This window comes from Heterodontus francisci, chromosome 14 (genome assembly GCF_036365525.1).
Source record: "Heterodontus francisci isolate sHetFra1 chromosome 14, sHetFra1.hap1, whole genome shotgun sequence".
NCBI lineage: Eukaryota > Metazoa > Chordata > Chondrichthyes > Heterodontiformes > Heterodontidae > Heterodontus > Heterodontus francisci.
In genome coordinates, this window is record NC_090384.1 from 12,890,869 (window position 1) to 12,915,444 (window position 24,576).

At 44.2% G+C, this 24,576-nt stretch overlaps 1 protein-coding gene across 1 annotated transcript in view; it reads left to right on the plus strand.

The window, feature by feature from the left end:
* Window positions 1–24,576, plus strand: part of madd (MAP-kinase activating death domain) — a 426,952-nt gene that overhangs the window by 48,413 nt on the left and 353,963 nt on the right. The gene's annotated exons all lie outside the window — the stretch shown is intronic.

A 24,576-nucleotide genomic window follows, 5' to 3' on the forward strand; every position in this document is an offset into this window, starting at 1 on the left:
TGCCTGATGCCTCCACACCCAGGGGAATGAAATGTGATTTGAAGAAAAATGACACATTTCATAAGAGTTTGAGAGAAATATAAGATACAGAAAGAAAACCATGCATTTCTCTCATTCATTTCCATTCATTCACCAATTTTAAAGCTTATTAAAACTGGTCTGTTCTGGGTGCCAGGGCTGCTTTAATTTTCTCTTTTTTTCTCGAGAGTTAGTAGGGGGCGGGTCTATCCTGAACTCTGAGTCATGCAAAGACTTTTTACTTCAGGGGATGGGTGGTTCCATTTTCCTGACTGTGGGGGAGGATTCTTTGTTCAAAATGATTCCTGACAACGCAGTGGCCCGCTCATGTCATCAGAGTGCGCCAAGCTGTGCACATGCGCAGCTACATCTTTCCAGGACTAAGTGGTGCTTGCGCGGTATGACATCATCGCGTAACAGCGTCTGGTCCATCTTCGCGCATGCGTGCTAAAGTGTCATTGAGTATCCAGCCCCCCACTCAACTGGAAGAAGCAGCTGAATGGGAGATTTTGAGGCTGGAGCTCTTCCTCCCCTCAGCTGCTCACTCTAGGCCTTGACGCTTCCTCCCCTCAGCTGCCCGCTCCAGACCTCGCTGCTCCCTTGCCCACCCCACCCCCACTCCCCTGGCCGATTGTTCCCCGCTCGCATCACCCTGCTCTCCGGCTGCCTCGCTACCCCGTGTGTTCCCCCCTCCTCCCCCCCCCCCCCCCAGCTACTAGCTCTAGGCCACGCTGCTTTCCTCCTCTCGGCCACTCGCTCCTACATCACTCCTTGCGGCCCGCTTTGCTTCGGGTGGCGCATGGGGAACGATTAAACATAGCAATGAATGGCCAAGAGGAGGGAAGCGGCACGGCCTAGAGCTAGTGGCTGGGGGAGGTGGGGGTGTGCGGGGAGTGAGCGAGTGACCGGAGAACGAGGTGGCGCGAGCAGGGAACAATCAGCCAGGGGAGTTGTGGGGGGGGGCGCGGGGAGCAACGAGGTCTGGAGCGAGTGGCCGGTGGGGAAGAGGAAGCGGCCGGTGGGGAGAAAGGGGGAGAAAGCAAGTTGCTGAGGGTCGAGAGTAGTCAGTGGGGCGGGAGCTGGCAGCTACGTTCGGGTGAAATCAGTCCTGGTCGGTCATATAAACGAATCACAATAATGAATTGGCAGCACATTTATACTCTGCCCTATTTTCGATCGGGGTGACAATTCACCATCTTCCAATGCAAATTCAATCATAAAATTCCTTTTGTTTTTAGTTGGATTACTGGAATATTAAATGGATCTAAGGATTACAGTTAGTATCCTATAACTACATAGCATATTACTGGGCTTCCATCCAACTTAATGTCAGGCTCATTTGGTAGAATGATGTAGTTATAAGCATTTCCTGTGATAAATTGAGCAGCGCCATCTTTAATCCTGGCAGCTGCCTGAACATCGTAGACACTGATATTCCAGTTGAAGAGCCTGCATTTGCACATGTGTAAGTACTGCGCCACCTAGTGGTTGTATTGTCATCAAACGCAGCCTTCTTTGTTACTCTTCCTTTTGTTCTCCAGACACTCCTACCTGCAGCTATTTTTGCAGACTTAGCTGCATTCTCCTGTGACACTTCGACTAGGTGAGGCATCACATTCACGGTTTCTCTGCCCTGGAGAGGTCTCTCTTGGTCTCTGCAGGTTCCTGTAAATGCTATTAGCAACTCTGGTGGGGTGCTTCTAGAGTCTGCATTCACATTGGAGGATGTGGGATCTAACGTTTCACATTTTTTGGGGTTGGTTGACAGGACAATAGGGGTTTTCATCCAGGATTTTTCCCGGACTTTCTTGAACCTGCCCTTTTGGTCACTTTTTCCCCTTCTCTTTCTATACTTTTGCTGACCATGTTGTTCTTTGCGGGAGTCCCTTACAGTTCACCAGCCCTCTGCTGGAGGGTCCTCCTAACACCAGTACAGGACTTAGGGGTGCAGGTTTCACTGTAGGTTGGGGCTTCCCCTCAAACTGGCACATGTGGCAACTCCTGCAGTACTCATAGACATAGAGAGATACAGCACTGAAACAGGCCCTTCGGTCCACCGAGTCTGTGCCAACCAACAACCACCCATTTTATACTAATCCTACGTTAATCCCATATTCCCTACTACATCCCCACCATTCTCCTACCACCTACCTACACTAGGGGCAATTTACAACGGCCAAGTTACCTATCAACCTGCAAGTCTTTGGCTGTGGGAGGAAACCAGAGCACCCGGCGGAAACCCACGTGGTCACAGGGAGAACTTGCAAGCTCCACACAGGCAATACCCAGAACTGAACCTGGGTCGCTGGAGCTGTGAGGCTGCGGTGCTAACCACTGCGCCACTGTGCTGCCCATCTTTGTGGAGTTTTGGCCAGTCAAACTGCTGTCTTAGGCGGCCTTTGGTATACTGGCATGTGCAGCCACTGTAGTCTCGTGGGCCCTTCTTAATATTTCTCCTCGGTACCTCTGTGGCACCACTACCTGGTGAACTACTGTCCACTCCTTGCCCTCGGATCTGTGAAGAGAACTCTATTTCCTCATCAGTACCTCATTCTTTAAAAAGTAGCAGTCAGTGACTCTTGCTATCCGTTTTCACTTTCAGATTGGACAGCTGAGCCTCAGCTAGGCAAAATCCATTTAATTCATTCCCTGGGTCTCCTAACTTTCCAAAGAAAGTCTCGGCCAGGCAGACCTCATGGTCATCTGCCTGCAGTGCCAATACAGTCTCCTCTAGGGGAGCTGGCTGATCATGGCCTGATCCACTACCCATTCAGGGACACTGTAGGGGTCCGTCTCCGGCCACCACCCCGTCTTTCTGACCTCCTGCAGTCTTTCTTTCACTACTGGGGCAGCTACCACCTTCACCCCTGCCAGATCATTTCCGAGGAGTAAGTCAACTCCATCCACAGGCAAACTAGGGACAATTCCTACAGTCACCAGTCCTGAAACTCGGTCACTGTCCAAGTGCACCTGTTGTTCAGGTTGTACAAGTACAGGACATGCACTGCCCTCCAATACCATTCGCCACCATTTTGGTGTTCACTGCAGTCTCTGGGGGAAAGATCAGGCCCTTTCCCAGTAAAAGGGATCTAGTCGCCCCTGTGTCCCTGAGAATCACTATGGGCTTGCTTGCCCCACTCGAGGGATATGGGGTTACTTTCCTGTCAAATACAAAACCCTGATAACCTTCAGGAATCCTATTAACTTTTCCTGCACTGGCCGTAGTAAGCTTTCTGGGTTGCACTCTTACTGCAGTTAAAGCCGCAGCTTGTTTTGTGTTTTCCATCAGGGTCCCGTCTTCACTGAGCAGGTGTGCCCTGATTAACCCTACCGCTTTTCCTTTTAGTTTTCAGCAGTCAGCTTTTAAATGCCCTGCCTTATTGCAATAGAAGCACACAGGTCTCTGGGTCTCACTCTTGCTCACAGCACCTTCCTTTTTGGCTGGAGGAGGCCCCCCTGTGTCTCCTGCTTTCCTTTCTCTTCCAGGACTGCCTGGGCGGAGATCACCTTCCTACCCTTTGTCCTTTTCGGATTTGTGGGGATGATGAGGAAAGGTTTTCCCCGGGAAACTGACAAATTAAAGCAAACTCATTGGCCAGAACGGCCGCTTGCCGGGCTCCCTGAACCCGCTGCTCCTCTACATGGGTCTTTATTGAGAATGGGAGAGAGTTTTTAAATTCCTCTAACAGAATTACTTCTCTGAGAGTCTCATAGCTGAGCTGCATTTTTAAAGCCCTCAGCCACTGGTCAAAAGCCAGTTGCCTACTACTTTCAAACTCCAGATAAGTTTGATTAGCTTGCTTTTTGAGGGTTCTAAACGTTTGGTCATAGGATTCGGGTCCTAATTCATATGCCTCGAGGATAGCATTTTTGGTCAGTTCATAATTTGATGAACTCTCAATCTGGTAGCAAGGAATAAACCTCATGGGCTTTTCCAGTTAGTTTGCTTTGCAGTAAAAAAGACCAGGTTTCAGCTGGCCGTTTTAGCTGCCTTGCCAGATTCTCAAAGGACACGAAAAACACTTCCACATCTTCCTCATTACATTTTGGAATTAATTGAGTGAGTTTTAGCAATCTTGTACCGAGCCCTGAATTGTGCTCCTCCATATTGGCCGTGCTTTCACTAGGGTTACTCTGTCGCCTCCTAGTTAGCTCAAGCCACTCTCTTCAGATTCTTTCCGGCATATTCTTTCTCTCTCTTTCTCCTCTCCCTCTGTTTCCTTCTCCTGTCATTCTCTCTTTCTCTCCCGCCTTTCATTTTCTTCACGTTCCTTTTCAAAGGCTCTCTTTCTCCCTCTCACTTTCCTCAAATTCAAGTTTCCTCTGTTCCAATTGTATCTTTGCTAACAATACCCTGTTGGACTCTGTTTCTAACACTGTTTCTGCCTCTTCTGATTCAAGGGAAAAATGGTGGCCATTAGCCTTAAGAGGTCAGACTTCCTAGCCTTGCCACATACAGTGATCCCACACTGCCCAGCCATTTTTCTCAACTCCTCCATAGACAGTGCTTTTAACTAATCCCAATTTACTTCACCCTGGCTTGGAGAGCTACTCGCTTCAGTTGCAGACATGTTAGTATTCAATCACACACAACCACAAGAAAATCTGTTTGCTCTTTTTGATTGGAAACAATTTGGCTTCCCACTTCCAATTTCACTCCTTCGTCTGTAGGTAAAATTCCGGACGCTAGCACCCAACTTGAAAGGTGTCTAGGGGTCTGTTACCATCTCCATCTGGTCTTATTGTAACAGTGTTTAATTTTAAACACACTGTGTTTTGAGCTCCCCCTTTGTGAATTCTTGTTCACAGCTTTCCAATTATATGGCAAAGAAATGAGCACAAACAGGCTTTCTTTGGTTTAAAGAAGACAAGTGAAATTTATTAAACTTAAACTCTAATATGGTTAATGCCTACGGATATATGATGCACCCACGTTAGCATGCACAAGTGATATACACATGCAGATTGTGACAGAAAAAATAAAGTGTAACAGTTTGTGGAAATATCTTGTTACTGTGCTTCGAGCTCACTGTAGTCCTTGGTTGCAGATATGGTCTTGCATTTTGTTGGTGCCCAGTATTCTTTTTAAACCTTGTTCACTTTGGAGACTTTTCTCTCTTTGAGTTTACATGTCTTCAATGGTTCCTGAAGCTGGTGAGAGCGAGATGAGGGCAGACAGGAGAGGAGGTAATTCTTGCTTCAGTTCCAGCAGCGTATGACGTTCTGAGTTCAAATTCTGTTCTTCCAGTTTAAAACTCCCCTAGTTGGCCAGCAGTTGGTCACGTGACCGACTGATTTGACCAGGTCCTTTCTGTGTATTGGGGCGGGGACTGGTTCCTTTGTTTCACTACCATCTGGTACGATGCAAATGTCCTTCCAGGAGCTTGCAATTTTAAGTTTTATTGTTCATATGGCGAAATCATGTCTGCCTCAGTCTTGGCAGGTGGGGGGTTTTGCTTTACATAGCATAAATGTAGGTAATTGATTTAGATCTAATCGCCATTACAGAAACATGATTACAAGGTGATCAAGGTTGGGAAATAAATATTCCAGGGTACACAATATTTCAGATAGACAGAATGGCAAAGGAAGAGGAGTAGCCTTGATAATAAAGGATGGCATAAGGGCATTAGTGAGAAAGGATCTGGCCTCAGAAGCTCGTGAATTCGAATCAATATCGGTGGAAATTAGGAATAGTAAGAATGGAGAACACTGGTGGGAGTAGTTTATAGGCCCCCTAACAGTTGTTATGCTGTCGGACAGAGTATTAAACAAGAATATATTGGAACTTATAACAAAGGCAATGTAATAATTGTGGGGGACTTTCATCTTCATATAGACTGGGATAATGAAATTGGCAAGAGTGGTCTAGAAGATGAGTTTGTAGAACGTTTTCGGGACAGTTCTTGGAGAAGTAATGTGAAACCGACTAGGGATAAAGCTATCTTAGATCTAGTATTGTGTAATGCAGCAGGGTTAATTAGTAATGCCATAGTAAAAGATCCATTGGGAAATAGTGATCATAATACCATTGAATTCCATGTTAAGCTTGAAAGTGACATACTCCAATCACAAATAAAGAACTCAAACTTGATCAAAGCCAATTACATAGATATGAGGGGAGAACTGGCTAAGGTAAATTGAATATGTAGACTAAAAGGTTTGGTGGTAAATGAACAGTGGAAAGCCTTTAAAGAAAAGCTTCAAAATGTTCAACAAAACTACATTCCATTGAAAAACAAAAACTCAGCAAGGAAGACCCATCTGTGGCTCACTCAGGAAGTTAAGGATAGTATTAGATTAAAAGAGGAGGCTTACAATGTTGCAGAAAAGATTAGCAAGTCTAAGGATTGGGTATTTTTTAGAAACCAACAAAGGGCCACCAAAAAGTTTATGAAAAAGGAAAAAATAGAATGAGAGTAAACTAGTCAGTAATATAAAAGCAGATTGTAAGAGCTTTTGTAGGTATATAAAAAGGAAGAGAGTAGCTAAAGTAAACATTGGTCCCTTAGAAGCAGAGACAAGAGAAATTATCGTGGGAAATGAGGAAATGGCAGAGGCATTAAACAAATATTTTTTGTCACTTTTCACAGTTGAAGACGCAAATTTCATACCAGAAATAGTTGGTAACCTAGGAGATAGAGTGAGGAAATTAAGGAAATTATCAGCAGAGGAAAAGTATTGGAGAAACTTAAGGAACTAAAATCCGACAAATCCCCGGGACCTGATGGCCTACACCCTAGGGTTCTAAAAGAGATAGCTGCAGAGATAGTGGATGCGCTAGCTATGATTTTCCAAAATTCCTTAGATTCGGGAACAGTCCCATCAGATTGGAAGTTGGCAAATGTTACACTGCTTTTCAAGAAAGGAGGGAGAGAGAGAACAGGGAACTATAGGCCATTTAGCCAACATCAGTCGCTTGGAAAATACTGGAATCTATTATTATGGAAGCCTTAACAATGCACTTAGAAAAGCACAGTATGATTAGAACAAGTCAACATGGTTTTACTAAAGAGAAATCCTGTTTGACAAATGTATTATTTTTTTTAGGATGCAACTGGTAGGTTAAATAAAAGGGAACCGAGTAGATATAATATACCTGGATTTCCAAAAGCCTTTTGATACGGTGCCACGCAAAAGTTTTAGTAGGCAAGATAAGGGCTCATTGAGTTGGGAGTAATATTATAACAGAGGATTTGTTAAAGGACAGGAAGCAAAGAGTGGGCATAAATGGTGCATTTTCAAGTTAACAGGCAGTAAATAGTGGAGTGCTGCAAGTATCAGTGCTGGGGCCTCAGCTATTTACAATCTATATTAATGTCTTAGGTGAAGAGACAGAGTAATGTATCTAAGTTCGCTGATAATACAAAGGTAGGTGAAAAGGTAAGCTATGGGGAGGGCACAGAGAGGCTGCAGAGAGATATAGACAGGTGGGCGGCCCAGTGACGCAGTGGTTCGCACGCAGCCTCACAGCTCCAGCGACCCGGGTTCGGTTCTGGGTACTGCCTGTGTGGAGTTTGCAAGTTCTCCCTGTGACCGCGTGGGTTTCCGCCGGGTGCTCCGGTTTCCTCCCACAGCCAAAGACTTGCAGGTTGATAGGTAAATTGGTCATTGTAAATTGCCCCTTGTCTAGGTTGGTAGGAGAATTGAGGGAAGGTGGGGATGTGGTAGTGAATATGGGATTAATGTAGGATTAGTATAAATGGGTGGTTGATGGTCAGCACAGACTCGGTGGGCCGAAGGGCCTGTTTCAGTGCTGTATCTCTCTATGACTATGACTCTAAGTGAGTGGGAAACAAGATGGCAGATGAAGTATAATATAGGGAAGTGTGAAGTTATTCACTTTGTTCATAATAGAAAAGCAAATTTTTTTTTTAATGTGGAACTTGTACATACGAACATATGAATTAGGTGCAGGAGGAGGCCACTCGGCCCTTCGAGCCTCCTCTGCCATTCAATAACTTCATGGCTGAACTGCTTACTCCACAGTTCCACCTACTCCCGTTAACTTTTCACCCCCTTGTAAGTGTTGATGTTCAAAGAGATTTGGCTGTGCTTGTACAAGGAACGCAGAAAGTTTGCATGCAGGTACAGCAAGCAATTAGGAAGGCAAATGGCAAGTTGGCCTTCATTGCAAGGGGATTGGAGTTCAGGAATAAAGAAGTCTTGCTACAGTTGTACAGTGTTTTGGTGAGATCACATCTGGAGTACTGTGTGCAGTTTTGGTTTCCACATTTAGAAAAGGATATACTTGCATTGGAGGTGATATAGTGAAGGTTCGCTAAATTGGTCCATGGGATGTGGGGGTTGCCCTATGATGAGAGGCTGAATAAATTGGGCCAGTACTCTGGAGTTTAGAACAATGAGAGACAATCTCATTGAAACATACAAGATTCTGAAGGGGCTGGATAGGGTAGATACTGAGAGATTGTTCCCACTGGTCGGGAACTTAAAACACTGGGGCACAGTCTCAGGATAAGGGGCAGATCATTTAGGACTGAGAGGAGGAGAAATTTCTTCACTCAAAGGATTGTGAATCTTTGGAATTCTCTACCCCAGAGGGTTGCAGATGCTCTGTTAGTGAATACATTTAAGGCTGGGATGGACGGATCTTTGGGGTCTCGGAATCAAGGTTATGGCAAGCGAGCGGTCGGGAAAGTGAGATTGAAGCCTAAGATCAGCTGTGATCGTTTTGAATAGTGGAGCAGGCTTGATGGGTCATATGGTCCACTCCTATTTCTTGTGTTCAGCAGAGACCAGTTTCTGTGCTATAAAATACTATGTAATATCCACCACCCACTGTAGAAGATTCTGCAGCTTCTCTCTTGCCTGCTCAGAGGCTTTTACTTTTGTGAATTTGAGCTTTGCCTTTCTGTGCTAATTAGTGTTAGCACTCACTTTGCACTTCTTACTATCTCCATAACTGTGGTCAGTGGACGCGAGTTAATATTCATCATCACAATGTTTATTTGTTGCTAACCATATTTGAGCAGAGAGGAAACATTTCAAAGCAGGAGGAGGCTATTCAGTCCTTCATTTGGATCATGGCCGGTCTGTACCTCAGCCCCCTTTACCCGTTACTGGAATTATACAGGGCCTTGGTGAGGCTACACCTGGAATATTGTGTGAAGTTTTGGTCTCCTTATCTGAGGAAGGATGTTCTATAGAGGGAGTGCAGCGAAGGTTTACCAGACTGATTCCTGGGATGGCGGTACTGACGTGTGAGGAGGGATTGAGTCGGTTAGCATTATATTCGCTGGAGTTCAGAAGAGTGAGGAGGGAATCTCATAGAAACCTATAAAATTCTAACAGGACTTGACAGGGTAGATGCAGGAAGGATGTTCCCGATGGTGGGGGAGTCCAGAACCAGGGGTCATAGTCTAATGATACGGGGTAAACCTTTCAGGACTGAGATGAGGAGAAATTACTTCACTCAGAGTGTGGTGAGCCTGAGGAATTTGCTACCACAGAAAGCAGTTGAGGCCAAAACCTTGTATGTTGTCAAGAAGGATTTAGATATAGCTCTTGGGGTGAAAGGAATCAAAGGATATGGGGGGAAAGCAGGAACAGGTTACTGAGTTGGCTGATCAGCCATGATCGTAATGAATGGCGGAGCAGGCTCTGAGGGCCAAATGGCCTACTCCTATTTTCTATGTTTCTATGAATGTGAAAATGTCACAACATAGTGTTATGTTACTGTGATAACAGTGAAATACCTTTGTCAAATTTTGGCTTAGGTGCGGAATGTGACTAATGGCATCTCGCAAAAGATCTGTGTTGAGGTCTCAATGATTTATCATATTTATTAATGACTTTGATGATGGGATAGAAAGTTACGTAGCCAAATTTGTCAATGACACAAAGATAGGCAGCATTGTAAATAATGCAGGTGGCAGCATAAAATTATACAGAAGCATTAATAGATTAAGTGAATGGGCAGAACTGTGGCAAATGGATTTCAGTGTTGACAAATGAGAGGTCATCCACTTTGAACCTTAAAAAGAACAGAACAGAATGCATTCTAAATGGTGAAAAGTTAGAAACAGTGAAGGTCCAAAAAGATCTGGGGGTCCATGTATATCCATCATTAAAATGTCAAGATCAAGTAAAGAAAATAGTCTAAAAGTCTAATGGAATGCTGGCCTTAATATCTAGAGGACTGGAGTACAAGGGGGTAGAAGTCATGACTCAGCTACACAAAGCCCTGGTTAGACCACACCTGGAGTTACTGTGAGCAGTTCTGGCCACTGCACCTTAGGAAGGATATATTGGCCTTTGAGGGAGTGCAGCATAGATTTGCCAGAATGATACCTAGACTTTTGAATTATGAGGGAAAATTGCATGAACTAGGGTTTTATTTCCTGGAATTTAGAAGGTTAAGGGATGATTTGATCGAAGTTTACAGGAAGTTAAGAAGAACAGATAGGGTAGATACAGAGAAACTACTTTGCTAGTTGAAGAGTCTAGGACGGGGAGCATAGTCTAAAAATTAGAGCCAGACCTTTCAGGAGTTGAAATTAGGAAACACTTCTACAGATAAAGGGTGGTAGAACTTTGGAACTCTGTTCCGCAAATGACAGTTGATGCTAGAGCAATTGTTAATTTTAATCTGAGATTGATAGATTTTTGTTAAACAAAGGTATTGAGAGATATGGGGCAAAGGCCAAGTTTGGTTATAGATCAGCCATGATAACATTGAATAGCAAACCTGAAGTCACTGGGAATCTGGGAAAACTCCCCATTGGTTGGAGTCATACCTAGCACAAAGGAAGATGGGTGTGGTTGTTGGAGGTCAATCATCAGAGCCCCAGGACATCACTGCAGGAGTTCCTCAGGGTAGTGTTCTAGGCCCAACCATCTTCAGTTGCTTCATCAATGACCTTCCCTCCATCATAAGGTCAGAAGTGGTGATGCTTGCTGATGATTGCACAATGTTCAGTATCATTCGCAACTTTTCAGATAACAAAGCAGTCCATGGCCACATGTAACCAGACCTGAATGACATTCAGGAATGGGCTGATAAGTGGCAAGTAATATTCGCTGCTTTAGATTTGCCAGGTGCTGCTTCTGGCATGTTCTCCTGCACTCCTCATTGAGCCAGGGTGTCTCCTGGGCTTGAAGCTAATGGTAGAGTGAGGGATATGCTGGGCCATGAGGCCACAGATTGTGGTGGAATCTGAATCTGAATTTATTCCATTTAGCACAGTGATAGTGGTGCCACAGAACATAATAATAATACCACATGATATAATGGTGTCCTCAGTGTGAAAATGGGACGTCATCTCCACGAGAACTGTGCAGTGGTCACTTTACAAATACTGTCCTGAACAGATGCATCTACGACCGGTAGATTGGTGAGGACAATGTTAAGTGGGTTTTTTCCTCTTGTTGCCACAAGCCCAGTCTAGCAGATATGTCCTTCAGGGCTCGACCAGCTTGGTCAGTAGTGGTGTCTGAGTGGTTGGTAATGGACATTGAAGTCCCCCACACAGAGTATATTCTGTGCCCTCGTTCCCATCTGTGCTTCTTCCACGTGGTGTTCAACGTGGAGGAGTACTGATTCATCAGCTGAGGGAAGGCAAAGGGTGGTAAACAGCAGAAGGTTTTCTTTGCCCTGATGAAAGATTTCATGAGATCCAGAGTCAATGTCATAAATTGTGCTTTAGGCCCATAGGTAAAGGGCAAATTAAAAGGTGTAAAGTAATTAAACCAGGAGAGAGAAATAGGAAGTGTGTGAGTAAAAGAACAGGGCAGAAGGGCAGGTTAGGATGTGCGGCCCAAAAAAGCATTCTTTATAAAAACGCATGGAGTCTAAGGAACAAATTAAATGAACTGCAGATGCAAATTCAACTTGGAGGGTAAGACATGATAGTCATTCCTGAGACTAGGCTTCAAGATGGGAACTAAATATACCAGGTTAGAAGGTCTATAGGAACGATAGGGAGAGTGGTAGAGGGGGGAGGAGTAGCCTTGGTGATTACGGATGAAGTCACTTCAATGGTAAGAGAGGATATAATGAGAGGTAAGCTGGCAGTGGAGACTTTATGGGTAGAATTAAGAAATAGGAAAGGATTTAAGGCTGTTGTGTGTAGGCTTCTTGGTCGCAGCTGTGAAGTGATAGTATAAGTGCAGAGATTAGATAAGCATGTGGTTTAAGTGGGGAATTTTACCTTTCATATACATTAGATTATACACATTCCAGAAAGATTTGGTCATGAATAATGAGCTAGATTTAGTTAACAACCAAATGGTGCATGAACATTTATCAAATAACAATCACAATATGATTGAATTCAACATAATGTTTGAAAGGGAGAAACGCAAAGCAGCTACTAAGATTCTAGATTTAGGCAAGGTTGACTTCAGTTGGATGAGACAGACTGTCCACAGTAAACAGGGAAAATCTGTTAATGGGTGATGGTCAGGGGGAGGTGTTCAAAAAAAAAAGTAAGGAAATACAATTTATACCCCTAAGGGGTAAAAGCTCCTCTTGCCAAAAATAAATAGGCATAAACATCTAAAGAGGTAAGAGATAACATAAAACTCAAAGAAAAAGCATGCAAAAATGTAAAAAAAAGCGCAGATCCTGGTGAATGGGAAAGAGAAGAACAACAAAAGGCGACAAAACAGGTAGTAAGAGCTACAAAAAGAGAGGATTTCTTAGATTTAAAGAAGAAAAGTGAAATTTTATTAAACTTAAACTCTAATTTGGTTGATGGGTACAGATACATGACGCGCCATCGCTAGCATGCATATGCGATACATGCAAATAGAGACAGAAAAGAGCAGAAGAAAATTAAAATGGAAAAGTTTGAGGCAATATCTGAAGAGTTTTTGTTACGGTTCTTTGAGCTCACTTTAGAGTCCTTGATTGTAGGTAGATCTTTTCGTTGGGGCCCAGTATTCTTCTTAGACTTTGCTCGCTGGAGGAGACTTTTCTCTCTTTGGGTTTCATGTATCTTCAGTGGATTTTGGAGTTCCATGAGAAAGAGATGGGAGAAGACAGGAGAGGTCTTTTCAATCCAGGAGCAAACAGCTTTCTGTAGACTCAGTTCAAACTGTACAATTCAGAAAAAAACCCAGACTGCCAAACAGGTTGGTCATGTGACTACCTGGTTTGACCACGTCTGTTTGTGGATTGTATTGGAGCAGTGATAGTTCCTTTGCTTCAACACAGTTGTTAATGTGCAAAAATGTCTTTCCAGCCAGGGGCCTGGCAACCCCTTGTCACAGGCTTTCTCTTCGTCCTAGCAACAATTTGAGATTTAATGTTCATGTGGTGAAATTAATGTGCCTCATTCTTGGCAGGTGGGGGCCTGCATGACACTGTTTTTTTTGAACTTTCAGAATGCATTTGATAAAATCCAGTTCCGAAGAAGGGTCACTGACCCGAAACGTTAACTCTGCTTCTCTTTTCACAGATGCTGCCAGACCTGCTGAGTGGTTCCAGAATTTCTTGTTTTTATTTCAGATTTCCAGCATCCGCAGTATTTTGCTTTTATGACAAAATCCCTCATAAACTTGGCTAAGATTGAAGCTCATGGAATTGAAGGCAAATTATTGACCTAGTTGGAAATTGGCTGAGCGGAAGGAGATAGATAGTAGGGATAATGGGAAGGAACTATAATTGGCAGGATGTGACCAGTGGTGTCCAGCATTGATCTTTGTTGGCGCCTCAACTATTCACTGTATTCATTAACAATTTAAATGATGGGATAGAAAGCCACATATCCAAATTTGCCAATGAGACAAAGATAGGCATCATTGTAAGCAGTGTAGATGAAAGCATAACATTTCAGAGAAATCTTGATAGATGAAGAGAATGAGCAAAACTGTGGCAAATGGATTGCAATGTAGGCAAACGTGAGGCCATCTAATTTTGAACTAAAAAGGATAGAACAGGGTACTTTCCAAATGGTGAAAAGCTAGAAACAGTTGGAGGGCCAAAGAGACTTGGAGATCCAGGTACATAGATCATTAAAATGTCATGAACAGGTAAAGAAAATAATCAAAAAGGCTAATGGAATTCTGGTCTTTATATCTAGAGGACTAGAATACAAGGGAGTGGAAGTCGTGCTTCAGTTATTCAAAGCTCTGATTAGACCACACCTGGAGTTACTGTGAGCAGTTCTGGGCATCACATCTTAGGAAGTGTATATTGGCCTTGGAGCGGGTACAGTGTAAGTTCACCAGAATGATACCTGGACTCCAAGGCTTAAGCAAGGAGGGACACATAAGTAATAGGAGCAGGAGTAGACCATATGGCCCATCGAGACAGCTCTGCCATTCAGTATGATCAGTGCTGATCTTGGGCTTCGACTCCACTTTCCCGCCCACTTGCCATATCTCTTGATTCCCTGAAAGACCAAATATCTGTCTCTCCCAGCCTTAAATGTATTCACCGATACAGCATCTGCAACACTCTAGAGAATTCCAAAGATTCACAACCCTTCAGGTGAAGTAATTTCTCCTCATATCAGTCCCAAATGATCGGCCCCTCATCCTGAGACTGTGCCCCCGTGTTTTAGGTTGACCAGCAGAAACAATATCTACCTTATCCAGCCCCATCAGAATCTTGTATGTTTCAATGAGACTGCCTCTTATTCTTATTCTTCTTAACTCCAGAGAGTATAGGCCTAATTTACTCAGCCTCTCATCATAGGACAACACCCTCATCTCAGGGACCAATTTAATGAACCTTTGCTGTACTGCCTGCAGTGCAAGTATATCCTTTCTTAAATGTGGCGACAAAAACTGCACACAGTACTCCAGATGTGGTCTCACCAAAACCCTGTACAATTGTAGCAAGACTTCTTTATTCCTGTACTCCATTTCCTTTGCAGTAAAGGCTAACATGCCATTTGCCTTCCTAATTGCTTTCTTTCCCTGCATGCTAACTTTCTATTGATAAGACAAGGTCACAGAGAATAACTGACCAGAAGGTCATGGAGCAAAGGCAAACGGTATGTTAATGGTATGGTGAAAGACAGAGTTAGTGCAGAGAGGGTGTTAATTGACAGAAAAATAAACAGCCCTGGCCCCAAGCACAAATATGAAAAAAAGTGGGTAGGCACAGTAGAAACAAACTAAACTAAAAATAAAAAGGGGGTCCCGTCATGCTCTGAAATTTCAGAGCATGACAGGCCCCCCCTTTTTATTTTAATTTTTAGTTATTTTAATTTTTTATTTATTTTATTTTAGTTTGTTTAGTTTTTTCCTACTGTGCCTACCAATGTTTTTTTTTTCATGTTCGTGCTTGGGGCCAGGGCTGTCTGTTTTTTCTGTCAATTAACACCCTCTCTGCACTAACGCTTTGTCTTTCAGCACACCATTAACATACCGTTTGCCTTTGCTCCATGCTTCTCTCTCCACAAACACTGCTAGACCTGCTGAGTATTTCCAGCATTTCTCGTTTTTATTTCAGATTTCCAGCATCTGCAGTATTTTGCTTTTATTTATGCTAACTTTGTATTCCTTGTACAAGCAAACCCAAGTCTCTTTGAATATCAACACTTACAAGTTTCACACCTCTTAAAATAAAATTCTGCTTTTTTATTTTTACGACCAAAATGAATAACTTCACATTTCCCTACATTATACTTCATCTGCCAACGTGTTGCCCACTCACTTAACCTGTCTATATCTCATTGCAGCCTGTGTTCTCCACACAGCTTACCTTTTCACCTACCTTTGTATCTTTAGCAAACTTAGATATATTACTCTCTGTCTCTTCAGCTACGTCATTAATATAGATTGTAAACAGCTGAGACCCCAGCACTGATCCTTGCGGCACTCCTATTCACTGCCTGCCAACTTGAAAATGCCCCATTTATGCCCACTCTTTCCTTCCTGTCCATTAACCAATCCTCTTTCCATGCTAACATATTAGCCCTGACTCCATGAGCCCTTATTGCCTATTAATCTTTTGTGTGGCACCTTATCGAATGCCTTTTGGAAATCCAGGTATACTGCATCTACTGGTTCCCTTTATTTGTCCTACTAGTTACATCCACAAATAATTCTAATAATTTTGTCAAACAGATTTCCCTTTCATAAACCATGTTGACTTGTTCTAATCATATTGTGCTTTTCCAGTGCATTGTTAAGGCTTCCATCATAATAGATTCCAGTATTTTCCCAATGACTGATGTTTGGCTAACTGGCCTATAGTTCACTATTTTGTCTCTCCCTCCTTTCTTGAAAAGTGATGTAACATTTGCCAACTTTCAATCTGATGGGACTGTCCCCAAATCTAAGGAATTTTGGAAAATCATAGCTAGCACATCCACTATCTCTGTATCTATCTCTTTCAGAACCCAAGAGTACAGGCCAACAGGTCCCAGGGATTTGCTGTATTTTAGTTCCTTAAGTTTCTAAATACTTTTCCTCTGCTAATATTAATTTCTTGAATTTCCTCACTCTTTTTAGCCCCTAGGTTACCTTCTGTTTCTGGTGTGAAATTTGTGTCTTCTACTGTGAAGAGCGACACAAAATATTTGTTCAATGCCTCTGCCATTTCCTCATTCCCCATGATAATTTCTCCTGTCTCTGCTTCTAAGGGACCAATGTTTACTTTAGCTATTCTCTTCCTTTTTAAATACTTATAAAAGCTCCTACAACCTGCTTTTATATTACTGTCTGGTTTACTCTCATTCTAAATTTTCCTTTTTAAATTTTTGGTGGCCCTTCGTTGGGTTCTAAAATACTCCCAATCCTCAGATTTGCTACTGTTTTCTGCCACATTGTAAGCCTCTTCTTTTAATCTAATATCATTAACTTCCTGAATGAGCCACGGATGGGTCTTTCTTGCTGAGTTTTTGTTTTTCAATGGAATGTATTTCCGTTGAACATTTTGAATTGTTTCTTTAAAGGTTCCCCACTGTTCATTTACTGCCATTCCTTTTAGCTTGCTTACCCAATTTACCTTAGCCAGTTCTCCCCTTGTATCTAGGTAATTAGCTTTGTTTAATTTTAAGATTCTTGTTTGTGATTGGATTATGCCACTTTCAAACTCAACATGGAATTCAGTGGTATTATGATCACTATTTCCCAGTGGATCTTTAACTATGACCTTACTAATAAACCCTGCTTCATTACACAATACTAGATCTAAGAGTTTTTTTATCCCTTGTCGGTCCACAACATATTGCAAACTGTCCCAAAAACATTCCACAAACCCGTTGTCTTGACCACTGTTGCCAATTTCATTGTCCCAGTCTTTATGAAGATGAAAGTCCCCCACAATTATTACATTACCTTTGTTACAAGCTCCAATAATTTCTTGTTTAATGTTCTGTCCAACTATATAACTACTGTCCAGGGGTCTATAAACTCTCACCTGTGTTTTCTGATTCTTGTTATTCCTAATTTCAACCCAAACTGATTTTACTTCATGAAGTTCTTGTTCTTGTGTTCTGAGGCCCAAGCTGGGCATGTACGCAAGCCGAGCCAGTGCTGGATCTGGGGCCAGGAAGAACGCACTGGGAATGGAGTTCGGGCGGGAGGTGCCGGCAGCTTGGGTGACGCCATCTTACTAAAGGACCCAGAACATTAGGTACTGAAGAGCATCTGCCATCTTGGGAAAGGAAGGCATGCGCAGTGATGCGTTTCCGCCATATCAGTAAAGGAGCTGCAGCCGTTAACAGTCACAACGTTTTGGCAGGCCGGAAGAAGCCAATGGCAGATTTCAGCGGAAATTTCTCATACTTGGGCCAGATGGTAACCTTTGGCGGGCCAGTCTCTGGCCCACTGGCTGTATGTTGGACAACCTTGGTGTAGAGGGAGCTTTATTCTGTATCTGACCCATGCTATACCTGCCCTGGGAATGTTTGATGGGACAGTGTAGAGGGAGTTTTACTCAGTATCTAACCCGTGCTGTACCTTACAGTTCCACGTTTATAAATTTTGTTTTCTGATGTGTTGAAGTGCACCAATCTCTTGGACTATGAGCCCTTGCTTAAGTGCAGTAATATACTAGAAAGTAATTTAATAAAATATGTTTCTTCTTTAGGATAATATGTGCATGATGGAGATTGTATACAGTATCTGAAATCAATGTGGTTTTGCTGCTATTATTTGATTACAGAAGGCTGCAATGATTTTTCCATTGTCAGCGTGTTTGTCGAGAGGCTGATATGGATCTGTAAAGCTCGAGTCTGATTGATTGGTGTATTATTTCATTTGCTGTAGACAGGGCAGAGTGGATGACACGACTGACGGAGAGATCCCTGACTCAGAGAGGTTTCAGATAACTGCGTATAGATTATGAGGTCTAGCAGCCAGGTTCTTGCCTGAGGCATCCTCGGTGCCATTGTGTATCAGTCACCCTGCAGTACCGAACCCACTACTCCACCAACCCCCACCCCCTTTCCCTCCCCTCCCCCACTCTCTCTGTCTCTGTCTCTGTCTCTGTCTCTGTCTCTGTCTCTGTCTCTGTCTCTGTCTCTGTCTCTGTCTCTGTCTCTGTCTCTCTGTCTCTCTCTTCCCCCAACCTGTAATGTCCAATGCCTGCTTCTGTGCTCTAGCTCCCCTGCAGTGGCCAGTCTCCCTCGCTCCCCTGCAGTGGCCAGTCTCCCTCGCTCCCCTGCAGTGGCCAGTCTCCCACTCACTTTCCCTCAGGGTGGCTCCTCCCCCCCACTGCCCCACCATGTCCAATTCCCTCCTCTTTCTCCCTCTCAGTGACCTACCATATCCAATCCCCTGGTCCCCTCTGAACACTGCATTCTCTCTCTCTTCCCTGCCCCACCCACCCACCCCTTGGTGGCGAATGCACACTCTCTCTCTTCCGTCCCTCACTGCAGCCCTCCCCCATCCCCCACCTTTCTCTCTACCTGCCTCTTGGTCCTCCCCTATCTCTCTCTTACCCCTCCCTCGCTCCCGGCCTGCCTCCCTCCCTCCTATTGGGTCCATGCTAGTTCTCTGCAAGAGCAACTCTGCTCTTCCCCCTCCCTTGCCCTTTCCCCGTAGGCCTGCAAATTTTTGCCTTCAGGTGCTTATCCAATTCCCTTTTGAAAGCCATGATTGAAACTGCCTTTGCACACCCTCAGGCAGTGCTTTCCAGATCCAAACCACTTGCTGTCGCTGTTGGTTCTTTTTCCATTTACTATAAATCTGTGTCCTCCGGTTCACACCCTTGGGCCAATGGGAACAACTTCTCCCTATCTGCTCTTTCCTGACCCCTCCTGATTTCAAACAGGTCTATCAAATCTCCAAGCAACCTTCTCTTCTTTAAGGAGAACTACTCCAGCTTCTCCAATTTATCCACGTAACTGAAATCCCTCAACCATGGAACCATTCTTGTAAATCTTTTCAGACCCTCTCTAAAGCCTTCGCCTCCTTCCTAAAGAGCGGTGCCCAGAATTGGACACAATACTCCACCTGAGGCCTAAACAGTGTTTTATAAAGCTTCATCATAACTTCCTCGCCTTTGAACGCCATGCTTCCATTTATAAAGCCCAGGATCCCATATGACTTTTTCACCATTTTCTCAACCTGCCCTGCCACTTTTCAGTGAATATGCGCACATATACCCCCAGGTCTCTCTGTTCCTGCACCTCCTTTACAATTACACCCTTTTTTTATATCACTACTTCTTCTTCTTCCTACCACAATGTATCACTTTACACTTCTCTGCATTAAATTTCATCATCTGTGTGTCTGCCTATTCCACCAGCATATCTATCTCCTCCTGAGGTCTATCACTTTCCTCCTCAGATTTCACAATATTTCCAAGTTTTCTATCATTGGCAAATTTTGAAATTATGCTCTTCAGACTCAAGTCCAGGTCATTAATGTTAATCACGTTGTATCAAACTGCTACAGAAAAATTGAATAAAAGTAAAAACAGCCGGCATCGATTCAGGCATCGGAAATGACAAAGATGCACCCTGCCCAATGGACCCTGCAAAGTCCTTCTCACCAACATCTGGGGATTTGTGCCAAATTTGGGAGAGTTGTCCCACAGACTAGTCAAGCAACAACCTGACATAGTCATACTAACCGAATCATACCTTACAACGTCCCAGACACTGCCATCACCATCCCCGGGTATGTCCTGTCCGGCAGGACAGATCCAGCAGAGGTGGAGGCACAGTGGTATACAGTCTGGAGGGAGTGGCCCTGGGAGTCCTCAACGTCTACACTGAGCCCCATATATTCTCATGACATCAGGTCAAACATGGGTGAGGAAACTTCCTGCTGATTACCACCTACTGCCCTCTCTCAGCTGATGAATCAGTACTCCTCCATGTTGAACACCAATTGGAAGAAGCACTGAGGGTAGTAAGGGCACAAATTGATCTCTGGTTGGGGGATTTCAATGTCCATCACCAAGAGTGGCTCGGTAGCACCACTACTGACCGAGTTGGCCAAGTCCTGAAGGACATATCTGCCAGACGGGGCCTGCGGCAGATGTTGAAAGAATTAACAAGAGGTAAAAATCTACTTGCCCTTATCCTCACCATTTACCTATTGCAGATGAATCTGTCTATCACAGTATTGGTAGGAGTGACCACGGCACGGTCTTGGTGGAGACAAGCCCTTGTCTTCACATTGAGGATACCCACCATCATGTTGTGTGGCACTATCACTGTGCTAAATGGGATAGATTCAGAACAGATCTGGCAGCTTAAAACTAAGCATCCATGAGGTGCTGTGGACTATCAGCAGCAGCAGAATTATATTCAACCAAAATCTGTAGCGTCATGGCCCAGCATATCCCTCACTTTGCCATTACCATCAAGATAGGGGACCAACCCTGGTTCAATGAAGAATGCAGGAGAAGATACCAAGAGTAGCACTAGGCATACATGAAAATGAGGTGCCAACCTGGTGAAGTTACAACACATGCATGCTGAACAGGAGAAACAGCATGTGATAGACGGAGCTGAGTGATCGCACAACCAACAAATCAGATCAAAGCTCTGCAGTCCTGCCACACCAGTCATGAACGGTGGTAGACAGTTAAACAGCTAATAGGAGGGGGAGGCTCAATGATGGGGGAGCTCAGCATGTCAGTGGAAAAGACAAGGCTGAAGCATTTGCAACCATCTTCAGCCAGGAGTGCCAAGTGGATGATCAATTTCTACCTCCTCCTGAGGTCCCCAGCATCACAGATGCCAGTTTTCAGACAATTCGATTCACTCCACGTGATATTGAGAAGCGGCTGAATGAACTGGATACAGCAAGGGTCCCGACAACATCCCAGCAGTAGTACTGAAGACTTGTGTTCCAGAACTGGCTGCATTTCTAGTCAAGCTGCTCCAGTACAACTACAACACTGGTATTTACCTGACTATATGGAAAATTGACCAGATATGTCCTGTCCACAAAAAGCAGGACAAATCCAATCTGGCCAATTTGCTGCTCCATCTGCCGACTGTCAATCATCAACCTGATGGAAGGTGTCATTGTCAGTGCTATCAAGTGGCACTTTCTGAGCAATAACCTCATCTATGCTCAGTTTGTGTTCCGCCAGGGCCACTCAGCTCCTGACCTCATTACAGCTTTGGTCCAAACATGGACAAAAGAACTGAATTCCAGAGGTGAGGTCAGAGTGACTGCCCTTGAAATCAAGGCAGCATTTGACCAAATGAAGCATCAAGGAGCTCTAGCAAAGTTGAAGTCAATGGGAATCGGAGGGAAAACTCTCCACTTGTTGGAGTCATACCTACCATAAAGGAAGATGGTTGTGGTTGTTGGAGGTCAATTATCTCAGCTCCAGGACATCACTGCAGGAGTTCCTCAGGGTAGTGTCCTTGGCCCAACCATCTTCAGCTGCTTCATCAATGACCTTCCCTCCATCATAAGATCAGAAGTAGAGATGTCCGATGTTGATTGCACAGTGTTCCGTATCATACGCTACTCCTCAGATACTGAAGCATTCTGGGCCTCATATGCAGCAAGAGCCGGACAACATTCAGGCTTGGGCTGCTAAGTGGCAAGTAACATTCGCGCCATGCATGTACCAGGCAATAATCTCCAATAAGAGAGAATCTGACCAACTCCCCATGACATTCAACAGCATTATCATCGCTGAATCTCCCAGCAGCAACATCCTAGGGGTTATCATTGTCCAGAAACGTAACTGGACCAGCTACATAAATACTGTGGCTACAAGAGCAGGTTAGAAGCTGGGAATTCTGTGGCAAATAACTCACCTGCTGACTCCCCAAAGCCTGTCCACCATCTACAAGGCCGAAGTCAGGAGTGTGATGGAATACTCTCCACTTGCCTGGATGAATGCAGCTCCAGCAGAACTCGAGAAGCTTAAAACCATTCAGGACAAAGCAGTCTACTTGATTGGCACCCCATTCATGACCTTAAACGTTCACTCCCTCCACCACTGGCACATAGTGGCAGTAGTGTGTACCATCTGCAAGATGCACTGCAGCAATTCACCAAGGATCCTTCAATAGCACCTTCCAAACCTGCGATAGACACATGGGAACATCACCATCTGCAAGTTCCCCTTCAAATCACACACCTCCTGACTTGGAACTATATTGCCATTCCCTTTCTATCGCTGGGTCAAAAACCTGTATCTCCCTCCATAACAGACTGCACTGTTGGGCATACCAACCCCCCATGGGCATACCACCAAGGTCCACGACTGATGGGCGATAATTGTCGGTCTTGCTAGCGACGGCCAGCAATGCTCTCATCCTGTGAACAGATGTAAAACAAAGCATGGTCTTAGTGCCGACCTGTGGGAAATCCCACCATACACCTTTCTCTAGTCTGGAAAACAACCGTTCACCACTGCTCTCTGTTTCCTGTCACTCAGCCAACTTCATATCCATGCTGCCACTATTCCTTTTATTCCATGGTCTTCAACTTTGCTTTCAAGCCTATTAGGTGACATTTTATTAAATGCCTTTTGGAAGCCCATGTACACCACATCAACCACATTAGCCTCATCAACCCTCTCCGTTAACTCATAACAAACTTGATCAAGTTAGTTAAACACAATTTGCCTTTAACAAATCTATGCTGATTTTCTTTAATCCACACTTGTTGAAGTCACTGATAATTTTGTCCTGGATTATTATTTCTAAAAGCTTTCCCACCACGGAGGTTAAACTGACTGGCCTGTAGTTGCTGGGTTTATCCTTGCGCCCTTTTTGAACAAAAGTGTAACATTTGCAACTCTCCAGTCCTCTGGCACCACCCTTGTAAAGGAGGATTGGAAGCTTAAGTCCACAATTTCTACCCTTACCTTCCCTCTCTCTCCCTCTCTCTCTCTCTCTCAACTACAACTTATTTGTACACACAAAACAACTATTCTACAGGTGTAAGCAAATTTGTGCATATTGTCAAAATATTCAACTATGAAAAGCATCACGGCTGTATCTGATCATGTCAGGATGGCACATTAACACATGGGAGCTACGAGAACAGGAGGTTGAACCATTCCTCGCTTCATGTCCCTGAACTTGAGCACGGATCGTTGTTGCTAGTGGCGCACTATTTGGGCCCCCGCATGTACTGAGGAAGCTGGTCTTTACAATTCATTGTTGCTTCATGTGTTTTCTTCAGTCACTAGCAATTTATAGGAAGCGTTGGGGATATAGAGTTGGTTTAAAAGGAGAGAATTGGTACCTGGAGACAGTGTGAAGTAATGTAGTGCTTCCTGTGCTAGAATGGTCCGATTACAGATTGGTAAACCACGGTGCTCTTGGAGGTCCAAGTTAGGCATTAACAGGAGGGGATTTGACTGGTGCCCACCAATGGTTATCTCTGGGGATCAGGAGCCATGTTTTGCACCCCTTAGTTATGTTGAATTTCTGTTTTGTAGTTTGGATGAGAGTGTGATCTGCGGTAATATAAAAGCAAAATACTGCAGATGCTGGAAATCTGAAATAAAAACAAGAAATGCTGGAAATATTCAGCAGGTCTGGCAGTATCTGTGGAGAGAGAAGCAGAATTAACGTTTCAGGTCAATGACCCAGTGACCAGTGTGATCTGCGGTGTGGCGCAGCCTTCTCCACTCTTGTCCTCGAGGTTTTAAATGTCGTGAAAAGCAGACACTATCTGAATTTTTTTATTCATTCAAGGGATGTGGGCATTGCTGGCCAGGCCAGCATTTATTGTCCATCCCTAATTGCCCTTGAGAAGGTGATGGTGAGCCACTGCTTGAACCACTGCATTCCATGCAGTGTAGATGCACCCACAGTGCTGTTAGGAAGGGATTTCCAGGATTTTAACCCAGCGACAGTGAAGGAACGGCGATATCATTCCAAGTCAGGATAGTGTGTGACTTGGAGGGGAACCTGCAGGTGGTATCGAGTTGCTGCAGTGCATTTTGTATATGTTACACACTGCTGCCACTGTGCACCAGTGGTGGAGGGAGTGAATGTTGAAGGTGGTGGATGGGCTCCCACTCAAGTGGGCTGCTTAGTCCCTGATGGTGTCGAGCTTCTTGAGTGTTGTTGGAGCTGCACCCATCCAGGCAATGTGGAGAGTATTCCATCACACTCTTGGATTGTACCTTGTGGTGGGCAGGCTTTGGGGAGTCAGTCCTGCTATTGGGCTGAGGGCAGGGTTGCAATCTTGAGCCTT